Below are 13,371 nucleotides of genomic sequence, written 5' to 3'. Positions count from 1 at the left end.
CAATTTGTTAATTTGTGTTTTTATCTCTCCTAAGTAATTTAAAAATTACTTTAAACAAAGAGCAGTCCCTGAGTAATAACACTGTCCTCTGGATTCCCCTAATATACACACACAAACACATTCACAGATATTCCACGCCCACCCCTTTACTTATTCTCATTCAGCTTTAAATGTTAACAAACATGGCAGTGTTTAAATGTCGACCCGACCATACACTCAGACACTGGGTAACTGTAATAGTGCCACCCAAGCTAGTTACCGTGGAGACCGCGGAGGAGAGGGAGGCTGCTTCACTCCTGAATCCTTTGCGACAATCTTTGTTCCAACTGTGCATGTCACATTCATCTCCTAATTCCTTTTTAAACAATCATACACATAGTATTATGGAAAAAACACTGACCCGCAGCATTTTCCGTCCTGATTTTGCAACATTAAAACTATCATTGATTAAACTCTGGCCTGACCTAGAATATTTTAGTGGCAGTGACATCACCTGTCGACGTCAGCATGAGTCTCATTGGAGCCGTGGTGATTAAGGCGCCTAGCAGTGCTGAAATATGAGTAAACGTGGCGCTAACGAGCATGAACTTTTCAAACACTCCTACCATGAATCAGCAAAGCAGACAGAATAAGGCCCTCAAGAATGCAAACATACACAAAGTTACTGTATGCAAATATGCACTCTTTCAACAGTACATTGTCATATGTACACAGAAAATGAACACAACACTGTATTTCTGTTGACAATATGGTACCAGTCAAAATTTTGAACACAACTTTGCTTCTCATATTCTTAAAGGGACAGTTGAGTCATGTAAAAAATGAATATAATCTGTAAAACACACACACACACACACACACACACACACACACACACACACACATATATATATATATATAATATATATATAAACCATGTATATATAAAAAACAAATTTGTCCATACAAAGTCAGTGGTGTCCAAACCTACAATGTTTTGGACCCCAGAGAGTTACACTGTATTTCAAAATATCTTCTTTTGTGTTCCACAGAAGAAAGAGCATCATACAGGTTTGGAACTACATGAAGGTGAGTAAATAATAACAGAATACTCCATAGTTTGATGAATTTACTAGAATTTTTAATTGTAGAAAAAGGTAATACTAAAGAATGAACAGGTGTGTCCAAAGTATTTTCTGGTAGTTTGTACACGGGTGGTGATAAAGATGGTAATAAAGCTGATAAAGATTTACAGGTGGGCAGGTGGCATAATGGGTCAAGGTGCGTCCTGGCCACACCTACAGCTGCATTCACCACAATCAGTGAGCCAAAGCGTGGGCAGATGCCACAAGACAAACTAACACAATGCATAAAATGCAATTTATACGCATGACGAAATGAGATCGAAAGAGAACAGTCTTAGTGGAATCATTCCAAGCCAGAAATTGTATTTAAATACTTTACATTTCTCGAAACCATACTACTGGAATGTACATTTACATTTCTTAAAGCAGACTTTGTTTGAAACTGTATTATGGGAATGTTCGTTCACATTTCTTAAAGTACATTTTAAGGTTAGTTAAATTCCACACAGAATAAAACAACATTAAAAGTTTTTAGTGAGTTCACATGCTTATATCATCCTCACATTCTTGTTTCAGTTTCTATTCCTGTAGCTTGATTGATGCAAACAACATTTAGATCATGAGTTGGATTCTCTTGGTCCTCAGACTGAAAAGATAAACCTGTGACTCCCTTTGTATATTAGTATCTGCTAATAGAATCAAGTTTCAAATGTGCTGTTTATCTAGTAGTTTAACACCAACAAACTACTTACTCCAATGCCAGTACACCTGTACGCTGAAGCCTTCTGGTCCAAGAAACACTGCGCTGACACAAGCATACTCACCATATCTCAATAAAAGCTTCAATATGACCGAATGATGATTTACAGATTTTAAATGTAACACTCACTGTCACCAGACATCACCATCCAACAACGAGAGAGTATCCAATAAGTTTCTGTGAAGGAACCTTGCTGCTCTACTTTCCACAACAGAGTGATCCCAAGCAGCCTCTCCTGTTACTTTCACTCACTGCGTCTGTCTGTGTGAGTGCGTGCCTGTTTTGCACAGTCATATACGACACATCCAGTCAAGCGATTCCTGCCAAGTGAGTCCGCAGGCAAGCCAATCTCACTTTCTCTCTCTTTCTCCTCCCTCTCTCCTTCTGTAAATGCTTCATGTGTCATCTATCAGGCACTAATTCAGTTGTAGTAACAGTACAGGGCCACTGGGGTGTGCTGTTTCACAAGGTCCCATAGAAAAAAAAGCGATTGGTTACGAAGGAGCGTTGTTTTGAGGTTGAGGACACGTTGCTTTGAGGGTAAGGACACGTTGATTTGAGGTTGCTGAGAGGAAAAGGGAGGGCCGATGGTAATAGATGAGCTCAATCAAAAACAACTTGTCATAGCAACAGATGTTTTGAAGATTATTATTTTTTTAAACACTTGTTGCTTGTAATCAACTGGAAAGCTTGAGGGAATTTTTTTGCCCAAACTAGTTGTAGAATAAACACCAATGCTTCAGTAAAAACGAATGAGTTGTAGTTCAGAATCAGAAGGTACTATTGCGATATCCAGTGCGCACTTTCAAATAATTGTGGCAATACAGGAATGCTCATAACCCTGAATTACACATCAAGCGCAACACTCATAACACGCAACCTAACCTAGATAAGTTTGTCCACACTAAAAGTGAAACGTATGATCACAGAAAATCAGAACATTTTTAATGTGTGATATACACTTATGTGGAGCAGAATTTTAAACCAATTACTTTTAAAGTGGGCGGGGCTACACAATTAGAACCCAATTGACCATAAAACATCCTGTTGCTTGGCTCCTTGCGTTTGTGACTAGCTGCAAACACAAATTAAAACATGCTTAATCAGTTAACTAAAAATGAAAGGCACATGACTGAATGCAAACGTACCAGCAGAGCTAATTCTGAGAGTGAAAATAAAAGTTTAACAACAGTAAAGGGCAGGCAGTCCATCTCTCGGTTTCTTTCTGATTCTTTCGGTACTCAAGGGGAATTTCACAAGTGCAAGGGGAGGTTGCTATAATAACCCCCTTATTATAAAATTGTGCTATAATAACCCCTATAAATTCAACTCATTGAATACATAGGATATAAAAATTTGAAAAGATAAAGAAAAAAAGATGTTTGTGAAAGATGTTTTCTCTGTTTTGGAGGGATGCTTATTTTTAAATCATACCCTATTTATTGCATCAAACATTTTTATACTTAACTATAGTTAGGGGTGAATAATTTTATCAGTTTATTATTCATGCAACAATCCAGATTGCTGTTATAGGTTTTATTAATAACCATTGTTATACAGCTGATAACTTTGTCTAGTGCTCTTTTGAATGTTTATATCATGATTTGTGAAAATGTAACTACTATACTAAATGACTCGGCATAGACTTCTTCATGGCTAGTTTTTGTGTATTTCATTTAATTCTGTAACCTTGTGTTCTACAGATCTCTGCACTAGTGTTAAATGCTACCGTTTCTGACAATATTGATAATGTTTCTGACAGATTATGATATTTTTTTGCGTGTCCCTTGATGTGCGAAAATGTAAGCAATAACCTGTCAACAGGCTTTTTAGATTACTGTCGTGCCGGCACAGTGTTGCCAGATATTGCTCTTAAAAAATTTTTTTTTTAATCTTTTTGCAAATAAGATACAATAAAAATATAGCTGACCCTAAAATGCAACTTACTACTTAATTAACTTTCTAAAGTGTCAAATTAAGTGCAAAAGACAAGTCCAAAAAGGCTTATAATAGCTGAATCTGGCAACTCTGGCTGCGCCCACGCCATCACTCACAACTCTCTCAAGAAGACACGTTCACTCCGGCAATGTCTTGCAACGATCATTGTCATACCACAGACACTAAACATTCATATGAGGAGACACTCATATGAGGAGTTTAACAGCAAATTAGTCATTCAGAGAACAAATGAAGTTTCTGAACATGAAAAATTTACCGAGGTCCAGACCTCAGTGACCTCATAACTGGCTACGGGCCTGAGTGCACATGCTCATTACCGCCATAGAATAGATCCAGTAACAGGAAAGTGGTCATTGTTGCAGGTGCCGATTCCACTCACAGCATAGGAATCCGGTGGCAGACCTCAAACAAGGGCAGACGGAGTCAACAGTGGCGCCGCACTTCAACGAGATCACAGGCCTGGACACTCGACTCATACTACTGTCATTTCCCTCAACTTGCAGGAAAGCGAGGGTGTGAAATACACTCCTCTACTCTTGCTCTGCTGACCCTTCACCCAGTCTTGCAACCCATCCTCCTTCACGAATGAGTGAATCACTTGATCCTTCACTTTCACTCACCCTAATTTGTCAGTCACTACCACAACCCTCTAGCAACTCTCTCTGTGGGAATCTGCCAAAATGGGCCACTTCCTCCTTGTCCTCCTGCTGCTTAGCCAACCCTCATCCTTTTACACGCTGTTATCCCAGACCCTCCAGCATCACAACAAGACCTCCCACGGGAATCCACCATCAGTTTTACTGTAATTATCACTCCTATCTGGACATAAAAGGATATTTTCTCCTTATGCCCCATTTAGACTGAAAACAGCTATTGAGAATATGATTATAAATTAGGTTTTATATATAAAGTCATTCTATTTTGACAAGGAATCAATTGCTTTTACAAAGTAATGAAAGGGAAAGCATTTGTATATTAACTGCAGCAGTGCGATGTCGAGTTCACATGGAAATTAAGTTATATATAATATATATATAAAATCCATGGCCTCTTTAAAAATAAATAATTTTGGATGTCTTTGTTGTGGCAGATAGCTATCGATGTGAACGCTGCATCAATGTGCCGTTCCCCTGAAATAAATTCTGATTGGTTGAGAGTGTAACATGTTCTAGTTTCAAACAGCTTATCTTGACATCAGCAACCACAAACAGATCAGCAGTTTGTTTTGAGATCCGTCCGGTGCTCCTTTTAACACACTTTGCTCTTTTCAACAAAAAACGAACAGTGAAACTTCTCTGTCGCCACCCAGCCATCAACTGCTGCTCATCAGAAGTCAAGGTGTGGTGTGGGATAGTGCCAGAATGCAATTATGACCAGGTTTCACAACGCGTACAATCACGCAAATGCTGGCCCACACATCCGCAAACATAGTACACATTCCTGATGTTCCCCAAACCAGGTAAACAAGCGAGCCATTGCACACACATGGCATTTACCATTTCTGTTGGCAGAGGAAGTGTGTGAATCATCTGTGCGGACAAACTATATAGTGACCCCTGAAAATATAGCCATGACACCTCGTTCACATAAGTTAAGTTTGCCAAGACTAGTATCACTACACTGCATAACAGTGTTCTGGCAACTGCCCAAACACACTCTTCTTATCCAACTAATCTTGACTAGACCTAGCATAACTTTGATACACACACACGAATCTCCACAACAACCTTTTTCACAAAGCAAAAACTCTCTCATCTGAAATTCAATATTTATATATGTATTTTAATGTGCTAAAGAGTAAGAGCATCCATTATCCAGCAAATGACATAACTTTGTCAGATAACAGAACTTCTAGCTCTTCATTTGTTGAATAATTGAGGTTCTGAGATGTTTATTAAACTAGTAACCATAGAGCTAAAGACATTACAATTAGTATGAGATGTGTTTTCGAGCCATACTTCCTAATATTTAGGCATCTGCAGCGCAGAAAAGACCAAACAATCTTCATTTACTAATGCAGGAGCAGTCAAACTTTATGAAGTCCTTTATGACGTTCACATTTTTAAATGTCATGAATCAAGACAATTCTGTTGACTCCACGTTACAATGATTTTCTGGTCCTTCTTTAACAATCATGTGGAAATTGTTAGCTACTATTCACATCCATCGCACAAGCCATTTAATAGTGAAAAAATTGTAATAGTTATACTAGTCAGCAAGCAGCACTGCAATTGTTTTGTGCAAGAACATACAAACATGTAAATATAAGCCCCTATTTCAGGGTTACAAGAAAGCCGCCACTGTCTAAGGTGTGTAATTTTAATGCACCGCTGACGTTTATAAGCATCCAAGCTTTATAATCAGAGAGAATATTAAAACGTCAGTCATACTTTCACATGCAACAGCACACCTTACAAGGCCTCTAGCATCAATGTGTGAAATGAAGAATATCACACACCTTGCAGAGACATATTCATGCACTTGACATAACCTGAAGTGCTGTCGTCCTATTGGGTCAAGTCTTTCCATAGTGCTCGGACTCCCATAAAACTGATGAGTCACTCTCTCTTCCTTACAAGGCCTCTAGCATCCTGTGATTATAAGTACCTCTTCAGGACGTGCGTTCAGATTGCCAGGTTGTAAACACAATCAAAGCTTCAAAAAAGCACGAAAAACGGGACTTTTAAGAAGTGTTAACATAACGGCCGTCCCACCATGCACCATCACCTTTCAGTATGGCTTGCTTGGAAGTCACCACCGGGCCACTCAGTCAAGAAATTACTTTTTATGGAAGCTAAGTCAATACTAGACCAGAGGATATGACTAAATATGTATCAGGCTTCATCTCTGTAAATGTGAGACTCTGCGAGACTCATAATAATGTCACAATATTAATGAGTTAAATGCATTAGGTGAAATGTATTAGATCTATAGAGGGAAATTCCATCTAGCCTTTTTTGGAGGAAATAGGAAATGAACCAGATTCTGAGTCAGATTCGATATTTACTATTATGTGTAAAGGTGCAGTTAGTCTGTGTGGGCTTATATATTATGTTTAATATATTAAAATAGCTTTCAGTCTAGCATTTTAATATAATGTGTATGTTTGCTTACCAAGACTAAGCATGCTTTATTATTAATCATACTGCATACAAATATGCTGGTTTGGTGCTTAAACAGTTCTTATCAATGTTGTAAACAGTTGTGCTACTTAATATTTTAGCAAAAACAGTGATACATTTACCAGTATATTTTGATGAACAGAAGTGAGTGCAAAGGAAAAGCATTTATTTGAAACTTTTTTTGTATTGACCAACCAGCATTCAGTCCAGATGAATCCATTTAATAACACTTTATATGAAGTCGCACTGGTATGAAAGCTGTATTAATACTGTTGAAAGCTGTGTCCCTACATGCCACTGTGGGCGGTAGATGAGTTGGTTTCTTGAAAGGAGTGCTACAGTACAAACCCCTATTCAGTGAGCTGAACACAGGACTTTCTCTTGAAGGGTGGTTCTGAAAGCTCAGAGGAATTCAAGAGAAGAACCATACAACATCAATGCTGCAGAGCTTATATTCCTGATAAGTCCATAAAACCCAGCAAGGCCAAACCTACATTAAGTGGATACAGATATGCACCGTGACTTTGCTGACGGACAACCCACATGAGCGGTTAAATGAATGCTCCAGCCCGGGTCTGATGGTTGTAAAACAACATTTTTGGCGTACCGAGCAATTACGACACCAGCCACTAGAGAACGCCCATCCTGTTTCTCTGTGTGTGTACAAATGCAGACGAGATGCCAGTTAGCACCAAATCAACCCATCTTCACCATCCCAGCTTGTTTGCCAAAAGTAGCCTCTCCCCAGGGTGTGCTGCGTCCGCTGTGCCACTAATGACTCCTGGTATTAGCCTGGTCTTTGCAGTGCTCTTAATAGGCTCATTAAAAGACCTGTCACTGCTGAGTGCCCCCCACCCACCCCCCGCTCTGGGTAATGACACTGCAGTATTGGATTACACATGCACACCTCCATGTTTTCATCATAAAGTGCTTTCTCATTCTCACTGGCATTTAGGGTCAGAAAGTGTCTGAACTTTCAGTTCTGGAGGGTGCAAATGGAAACAGGATTAAGATGTTGGGTTTGAAGCAGCCCGCAGGTCCTAAATCAATGGTTGTGACTGGGGACTCATCAGAATTTGTTGAAATCTGCAGAGCATAACTGCAGAGCATTAAAAGAAATATCCACAAATGTAAAGATAATTCCATACCTGCATGACTGACTTTCTTCTATGGAACATAATATCATCAATGAGTCAATGCTCACCAAAACTATTGAGAATACCATCTTTTTTAGTAAATGATGACAGATTTTTAAGCGAGCTGTCCCTTTAAGTGACCGATTTTAGAATAGCGTTAGAGTGTTGACGCTACCATCTTGTGGTCAGTAAAAAAAACTACATGACTACTAGGTGTTTAAATGTGCTGAAGAAAATATGACAGGTGCTTGTCTGTGCAAAACATTCCACCACCATGATGCTAGAGTGTCATAGGTCATTGCAGAGGTGTTGATACATGATTGCTAAGGTGTTGGGAGTGGATTTTAGCATATTGCTACATGCCCAACTATGTATCAATGATATTCTGGTCCCTACAGCTCAGGTTCCTATGCTATTTTTCAGACTGTTTTGTCATTCACAAAGCAGAAAAATCTAAATTATAAATGTACTAGCACAACTCCTAATCAAGTCATATGATTTGAAGTAGTATTATTCACTTGTAGCACAAAAACTTATGCATGAGTCAACACACTCATAACACATTTAAGATTAGGTGTTTTTTTTGTTGAAATAACTAACCCTGAGCAATAGTACTATGAATAAGTCTGACCACGCTCGGTTTCAACTGTCAGTTTGGAGCTGCCCATGATGACTGATGCTGTAGCTCAAGGAAAACCATGCTGGTTTTCTAGCATGACAGTCCACGGCCTGGTAATCTCTGTCATAGAGTAAAAAAAGAGTAAGTCACAGAATAATAGAGTGAGACAGGAAATTGATTTAGCTTTTGTTTAAACAGAGAAATAGTTTTGGTAATTTCTTCGGGGGATCTCTGTGGCATTTTCTGGACACACGTGATTCTTGTTTATCATGGCAGTGCCTCTTGGCAAAACCAGAGCTGAACATTGTGTTCTTGAGTGTCTTTTTACAACAACCATAAGCCGGCCAAAGAATGTTCTTTTTCCGGAGTCACCTTCGCCCCTGCCTCAACAGGACTCCAGGTTTCTCTGCTTCTCCTCACTTTGTTGTATCTTATCTTTGTGGTTTTTCCCTATTTCTCTCTTATTTTCTATTTCTTTCCCATATATACAAGCTCTTAAAGTGACGGTTCACCCAAAAATGAAGCTTCTGTAATCATTTTGTCAGATTTACTATAATGATTTAAAAAGTAACAGTACTATACTGTATGATTAATGGTTTCACTCTTGTCCATAGCACGACTTACGTTAACTCAATCTTTATTTCCATATTCACAAGCCATATTACCTCTCCACTTGAGTTTCTCTTTACCTTGTTCCCATTTATATATTTCTGAATAATTTCCCCATGCCTCTTCTTTATAACTGCTTTGAAGGAGTTTTCATTCATCTTTAAAAACTCAAAATCTTCTAGTCAAATTATAAAAACACTTTTTGATTATACGTGTCATAAAGTTTGATCTGGCTTTGAGTATGAGACGTTTTCAGATGTTTTCAAAAGCATTGCATTTCACACAACTCAGTCCCCCGGAAACCCCAGACAGCACATTGCTTTCCTACGAAGCAGTAAAATCCCCACATGAGGTCTGGCAATCCGCCAGGGACGCGCCATCCAATCAAAAAACACTTTGTTTGAGGGACACGTCCTTCAGCCAATCACGTCGCTCCGTCATCCTGGAGCGGACTTATTGTTCCAGATTCATTTCAGTATTCGTCACAGCGCTTCCTCTGCCTTTCTGACTTTGCGTGATATCCTAACCACACAAACACACAGAGTGGTGAACTGACTGACTTCAATACAATCTTTTGTAGTGCTCTTTTATAACTGAGAGACTTATGATTAATCTGAATATCAACTAAGTCTCAGATATTTCTTCTGATACAGAAAAACTGAGTATATTTATATTATGTCCAAGCTGTTGGAATCATTATTTTGTTCCATTGCTTTCATTCATTTCAACAATTCCTTTGTTGCCTTGGCAGTGTATGTTTCGGGTCATTGTCATGCGGGATGACCCATCTTCAGTGTTCTGGCTGAGGGAACGAGGTTCTCGTCTAAAATTTTACAGTACATGGCTCGTCCACTTATACCTCAATGCCGTGAAGCATTGGCAATACCCTTAGCATAAAAATATCCCCAAAGCATAATGTTTCCACCTCCGGGTTTGAATGTAGGGATGGTGTTCTTGGGGTCATAGTCAGAATTTCTCTCGAGTTAATGCTCAATTTTGGTCTCATCTGGCCACGGCTCTTTCTAACAAGCTGTCTCTGAATCATTTAGATGTGTTTTGGCAAACACTAAATGGACCTGTTCCTGTGCCTTGAGCAGGGGGACCTCGCGGGCGCTGCAGGATTTCAGTCCATTGCGGCGTAGTGTGTAACCAATGTTTCGCTTGGTAACTGTGGTCCCAACTGCCTTAAGGTGATTAACAAACTCCTCCCATGTAGTTCGGTGCTAATCCCTCGCCTTTCACATGATCATCCTTACCCCATGAGGCAAGATCTTGCCCAGAGCTAGAAGGTTCTTTTGTATTTCTTCCATTTCCGAATAATTGCACCACCAGTTGTGTCCTCCTCAACAAGCTTCTTGCTGATGGTCTTGTAGCCCATTCAAACCTTGTGCAGATCTACAGTCTTGTCTCTGACATCCTTTGACAGCTCTTTGGTCTTGCTCATGGTGGTGGGTGAGGTTGGAATGAAAGATACATATTGTGTAGACAGGTGTCATTTACACCTAATGAGCTGACATTATGAGTAAATTCTTAAGTGGCAGGACTAATCTATGTTCTACATGGGCACATACCCAATCTGTTGGAGCCATAATTCTTGCTGGTTGGTAGGAGATCAGATACTTATTTCACTCACTGAAATGCAAATCAATTTCTAACTTTATATAATGTGTTTTTTTTTTTTTTTTGGTTGATATTGTCTCTATCCGTTAAAATAAATCTACCATAAAAATGACTGACCCTTCATTTCTTTGTAAGTGGGCAAACTTAAAAAATAAGCAGGGGATCCAATAAATGTTTTACCCACTGTATAACATAACTAGGAATACAATGAGCATGTTGTCTTTCCCAAACTCTGAGTAATTCTGTCCGAGTACAATTTAATCCTATTTTACAGCAATCGAAAATATTGCCAAAGCTAGACATCTGTCACAAGCCTCAAAGAGGTTTTTCGTTAAAATCACTTCAGCAGTTTGCATATGCAAACCTATTTAAATTCAACAACCCACATATGTATGTGTTAAAGGATAAATTCTCTAAAGGAAGTCAGGAGCGTCAGTCCATGTGAATATAAGACATGTAAACACTGCCAGTCAACAGTTGGATGAAAAGCACACAGGACAGATCAAAACAATGTGTGCGGACAATGTGAACTCACCGCCATCTCTCTCTCCTCTTTGTCAGTCTTCCTCTCTCTCTCTCTCTCTCTCTCTCTCTCTCTGCCTCTCAATCCGTCCAGTCACGTTGACAATCAGGTGCTATAAAGAGAGAAAAAAAGAGAACAGACAAGTGTTCGTTGTCATTTCCCCTCTTCAAATGAGCGATCACATCACTCTCTCTCTCTCTCTCTCTCTCTCTTGTCTTCCCATTCTCTGTTTCAGTTGCGCTGCATTCATTTCTCCCGGTAATGAAACTGACGCACATTACCGCAGATACAGCTGCGCAATCTTTCTTGTGGAGTTCTCCAAAGTCCAGTGTCTTATGTACTGCTCCTTTGAATAACTATTTTTATGACCTGTTGCCCAATGATTCACGCTGGTTGCACAACCAGGCAAAGTGCACAGCATTACACATCTGGATATGTATACACGTTCACTCAAATACACAACCGTGAGTGTGACAATGGGTCAGCAAACTCCCACACAAGGGAGAGATGGAGCAGGTAGAAAACAGCTCAGGCTGAAGTTTATTTTGCCAATTTATGGCAGGAGCGATCTACTCGATCTAGTCTATATGTTGAGACTTGTATGTGTGCGTGCCATGAAAGAATCGGATGTGATGGTATTTGAGTTTAGGGAGTAATTTGATTCTCATATTGGCCAATTTGAGTTGGGCTGATGCAATTCAGTGTCATGTTTAAACACAACAACAACAGTCGTGAGAGAGAAAACAAGTTTTGAGAAGGGTAGGAGGTTGAATTGTGCTTTGTGGAAATGTTTTAGGAAGTATTGATGCCTAGATTCAGCTGTAGCCTATTATCTTTACAATGAAAGTAACAGCGTCACAGTTAAAATAATAATAGACACTTCTCCAAAGTTTTAAATAATTGAACTGGGTTCAATACATGTTTAGCTCTATTAACAGCATCACACAGAAAATTGACAACTGCCTCATTTCAAAAAAAAAAAAAAAAAGGTTAACAGTAATGGACTTACAACGAACATCAATAAAGCAAGGATTAATGTTTATTAATGTGTTTTGAAAGTTTAGCCCTTGACTTAAACATTATACATGTTAACTTGAGACTAGGGTCACAAAATTGTTTAGTAACCAATATTCCTGTCACAACCTTGTGTTTTTTTTTTTATTATTATTAATTTGGTGCTATTATGCACAGCAGAGTAAACAACATATGGGTTTACTGTATTTTTGTCATGAAAACTCCCGGAGGGATTTGCATGTTAATATAGATGACAATGTTAATGTATTTGGTCTTGGCAGAATAAATCTGATATGCTGCTGCTGCTGCGGCAGAGCAAGTACAGAGACTTGATACTGCCAATACATCCACAGCATGCTGCTGTGAGCATGTAAGAATATTGCTGCTGCAAATATAACACATGAAATAACCCCCACAAAGCAGGAGACATAGAAGGAAAAATACCAGCCACAACAAGAACAAAACAACCCCCAACAAGCAGCTCTATCAACAAGACATATGTATTTGTAAGAGCCATGTGAACTGCACGTATTACTATCTACGTGTGCCTGGGCTACCATGCCGACAGGCTTAATTCTAGTAGCCTATTACCATGTGAGCCTTGGCTTCCACGCCGACTGGCTTAACAATAGTAGGCTATGACTATGTGTGCCTGGGCTACCACGCAGACTGGCTTAGCTCTAATTAAACATGCACTATGAGTAATGTTTAATTAAAAAAATGGATATATGTTGCAATCCGACAGATATGACCCCAGCACCCACCTGAGCAAATATCATAACCCTGTGCATGCTCGCTGATGGCGGAACAATTGTGATGATATGAAAACATACTTGTGCAGGAGTTTTGCGATCTCTCCATAGCGATCTGCTTAAGTTATATGGAAGTGTCATACACCCAATGTGTGTTGTTCTCACAAGCCAGAATACATTGCTTTGTCTAGAA

The 13,371-nt window shown here is 39.2% G+C and overlaps 1 long non-coding RNA gene across 3 annotated transcripts in view; it reads right to left on the bottom strand.

Annotated features, from left to right (window-relative positions):
• The window catches only part of LOC127976226 (uncharacterized), a 41,450-nt gene that overhangs the window by 11,234 nt on the left and 16,845 nt on the right, over nucleotides 1-13,371 (bottom strand). For all 3 annotated transcript variants that reach the window (XR_008157752.1, XR_008157751.1, XR_008157753.1), the window contains exon 2: nucleotides 11,425-11,524. This is a non-coding gene — a long non-coding RNA (uncharacterized LOC127976226). The remainder of the gene's footprint in view (nucleotides 1-11,424; nucleotides 11,525-13,371) is intronic.

This window comes from Carassius gibelio, chromosome A4 (genome assembly GCF_023724105.1).
Source record: "Carassius gibelio isolate Cgi1373 ecotype wild population from Czech Republic chromosome A4, carGib1.2-hapl.c, whole genome shotgun sequence".
Classification (NCBI taxonomy): domain Eukaryota; kingdom Metazoa; phylum Chordata; class Actinopteri; order Cypriniformes; family Cyprinidae; genus Carassius; species Carassius gibelio.
This window is presented reverse-complemented; position numbering and strand designations above follow the sequence as displayed.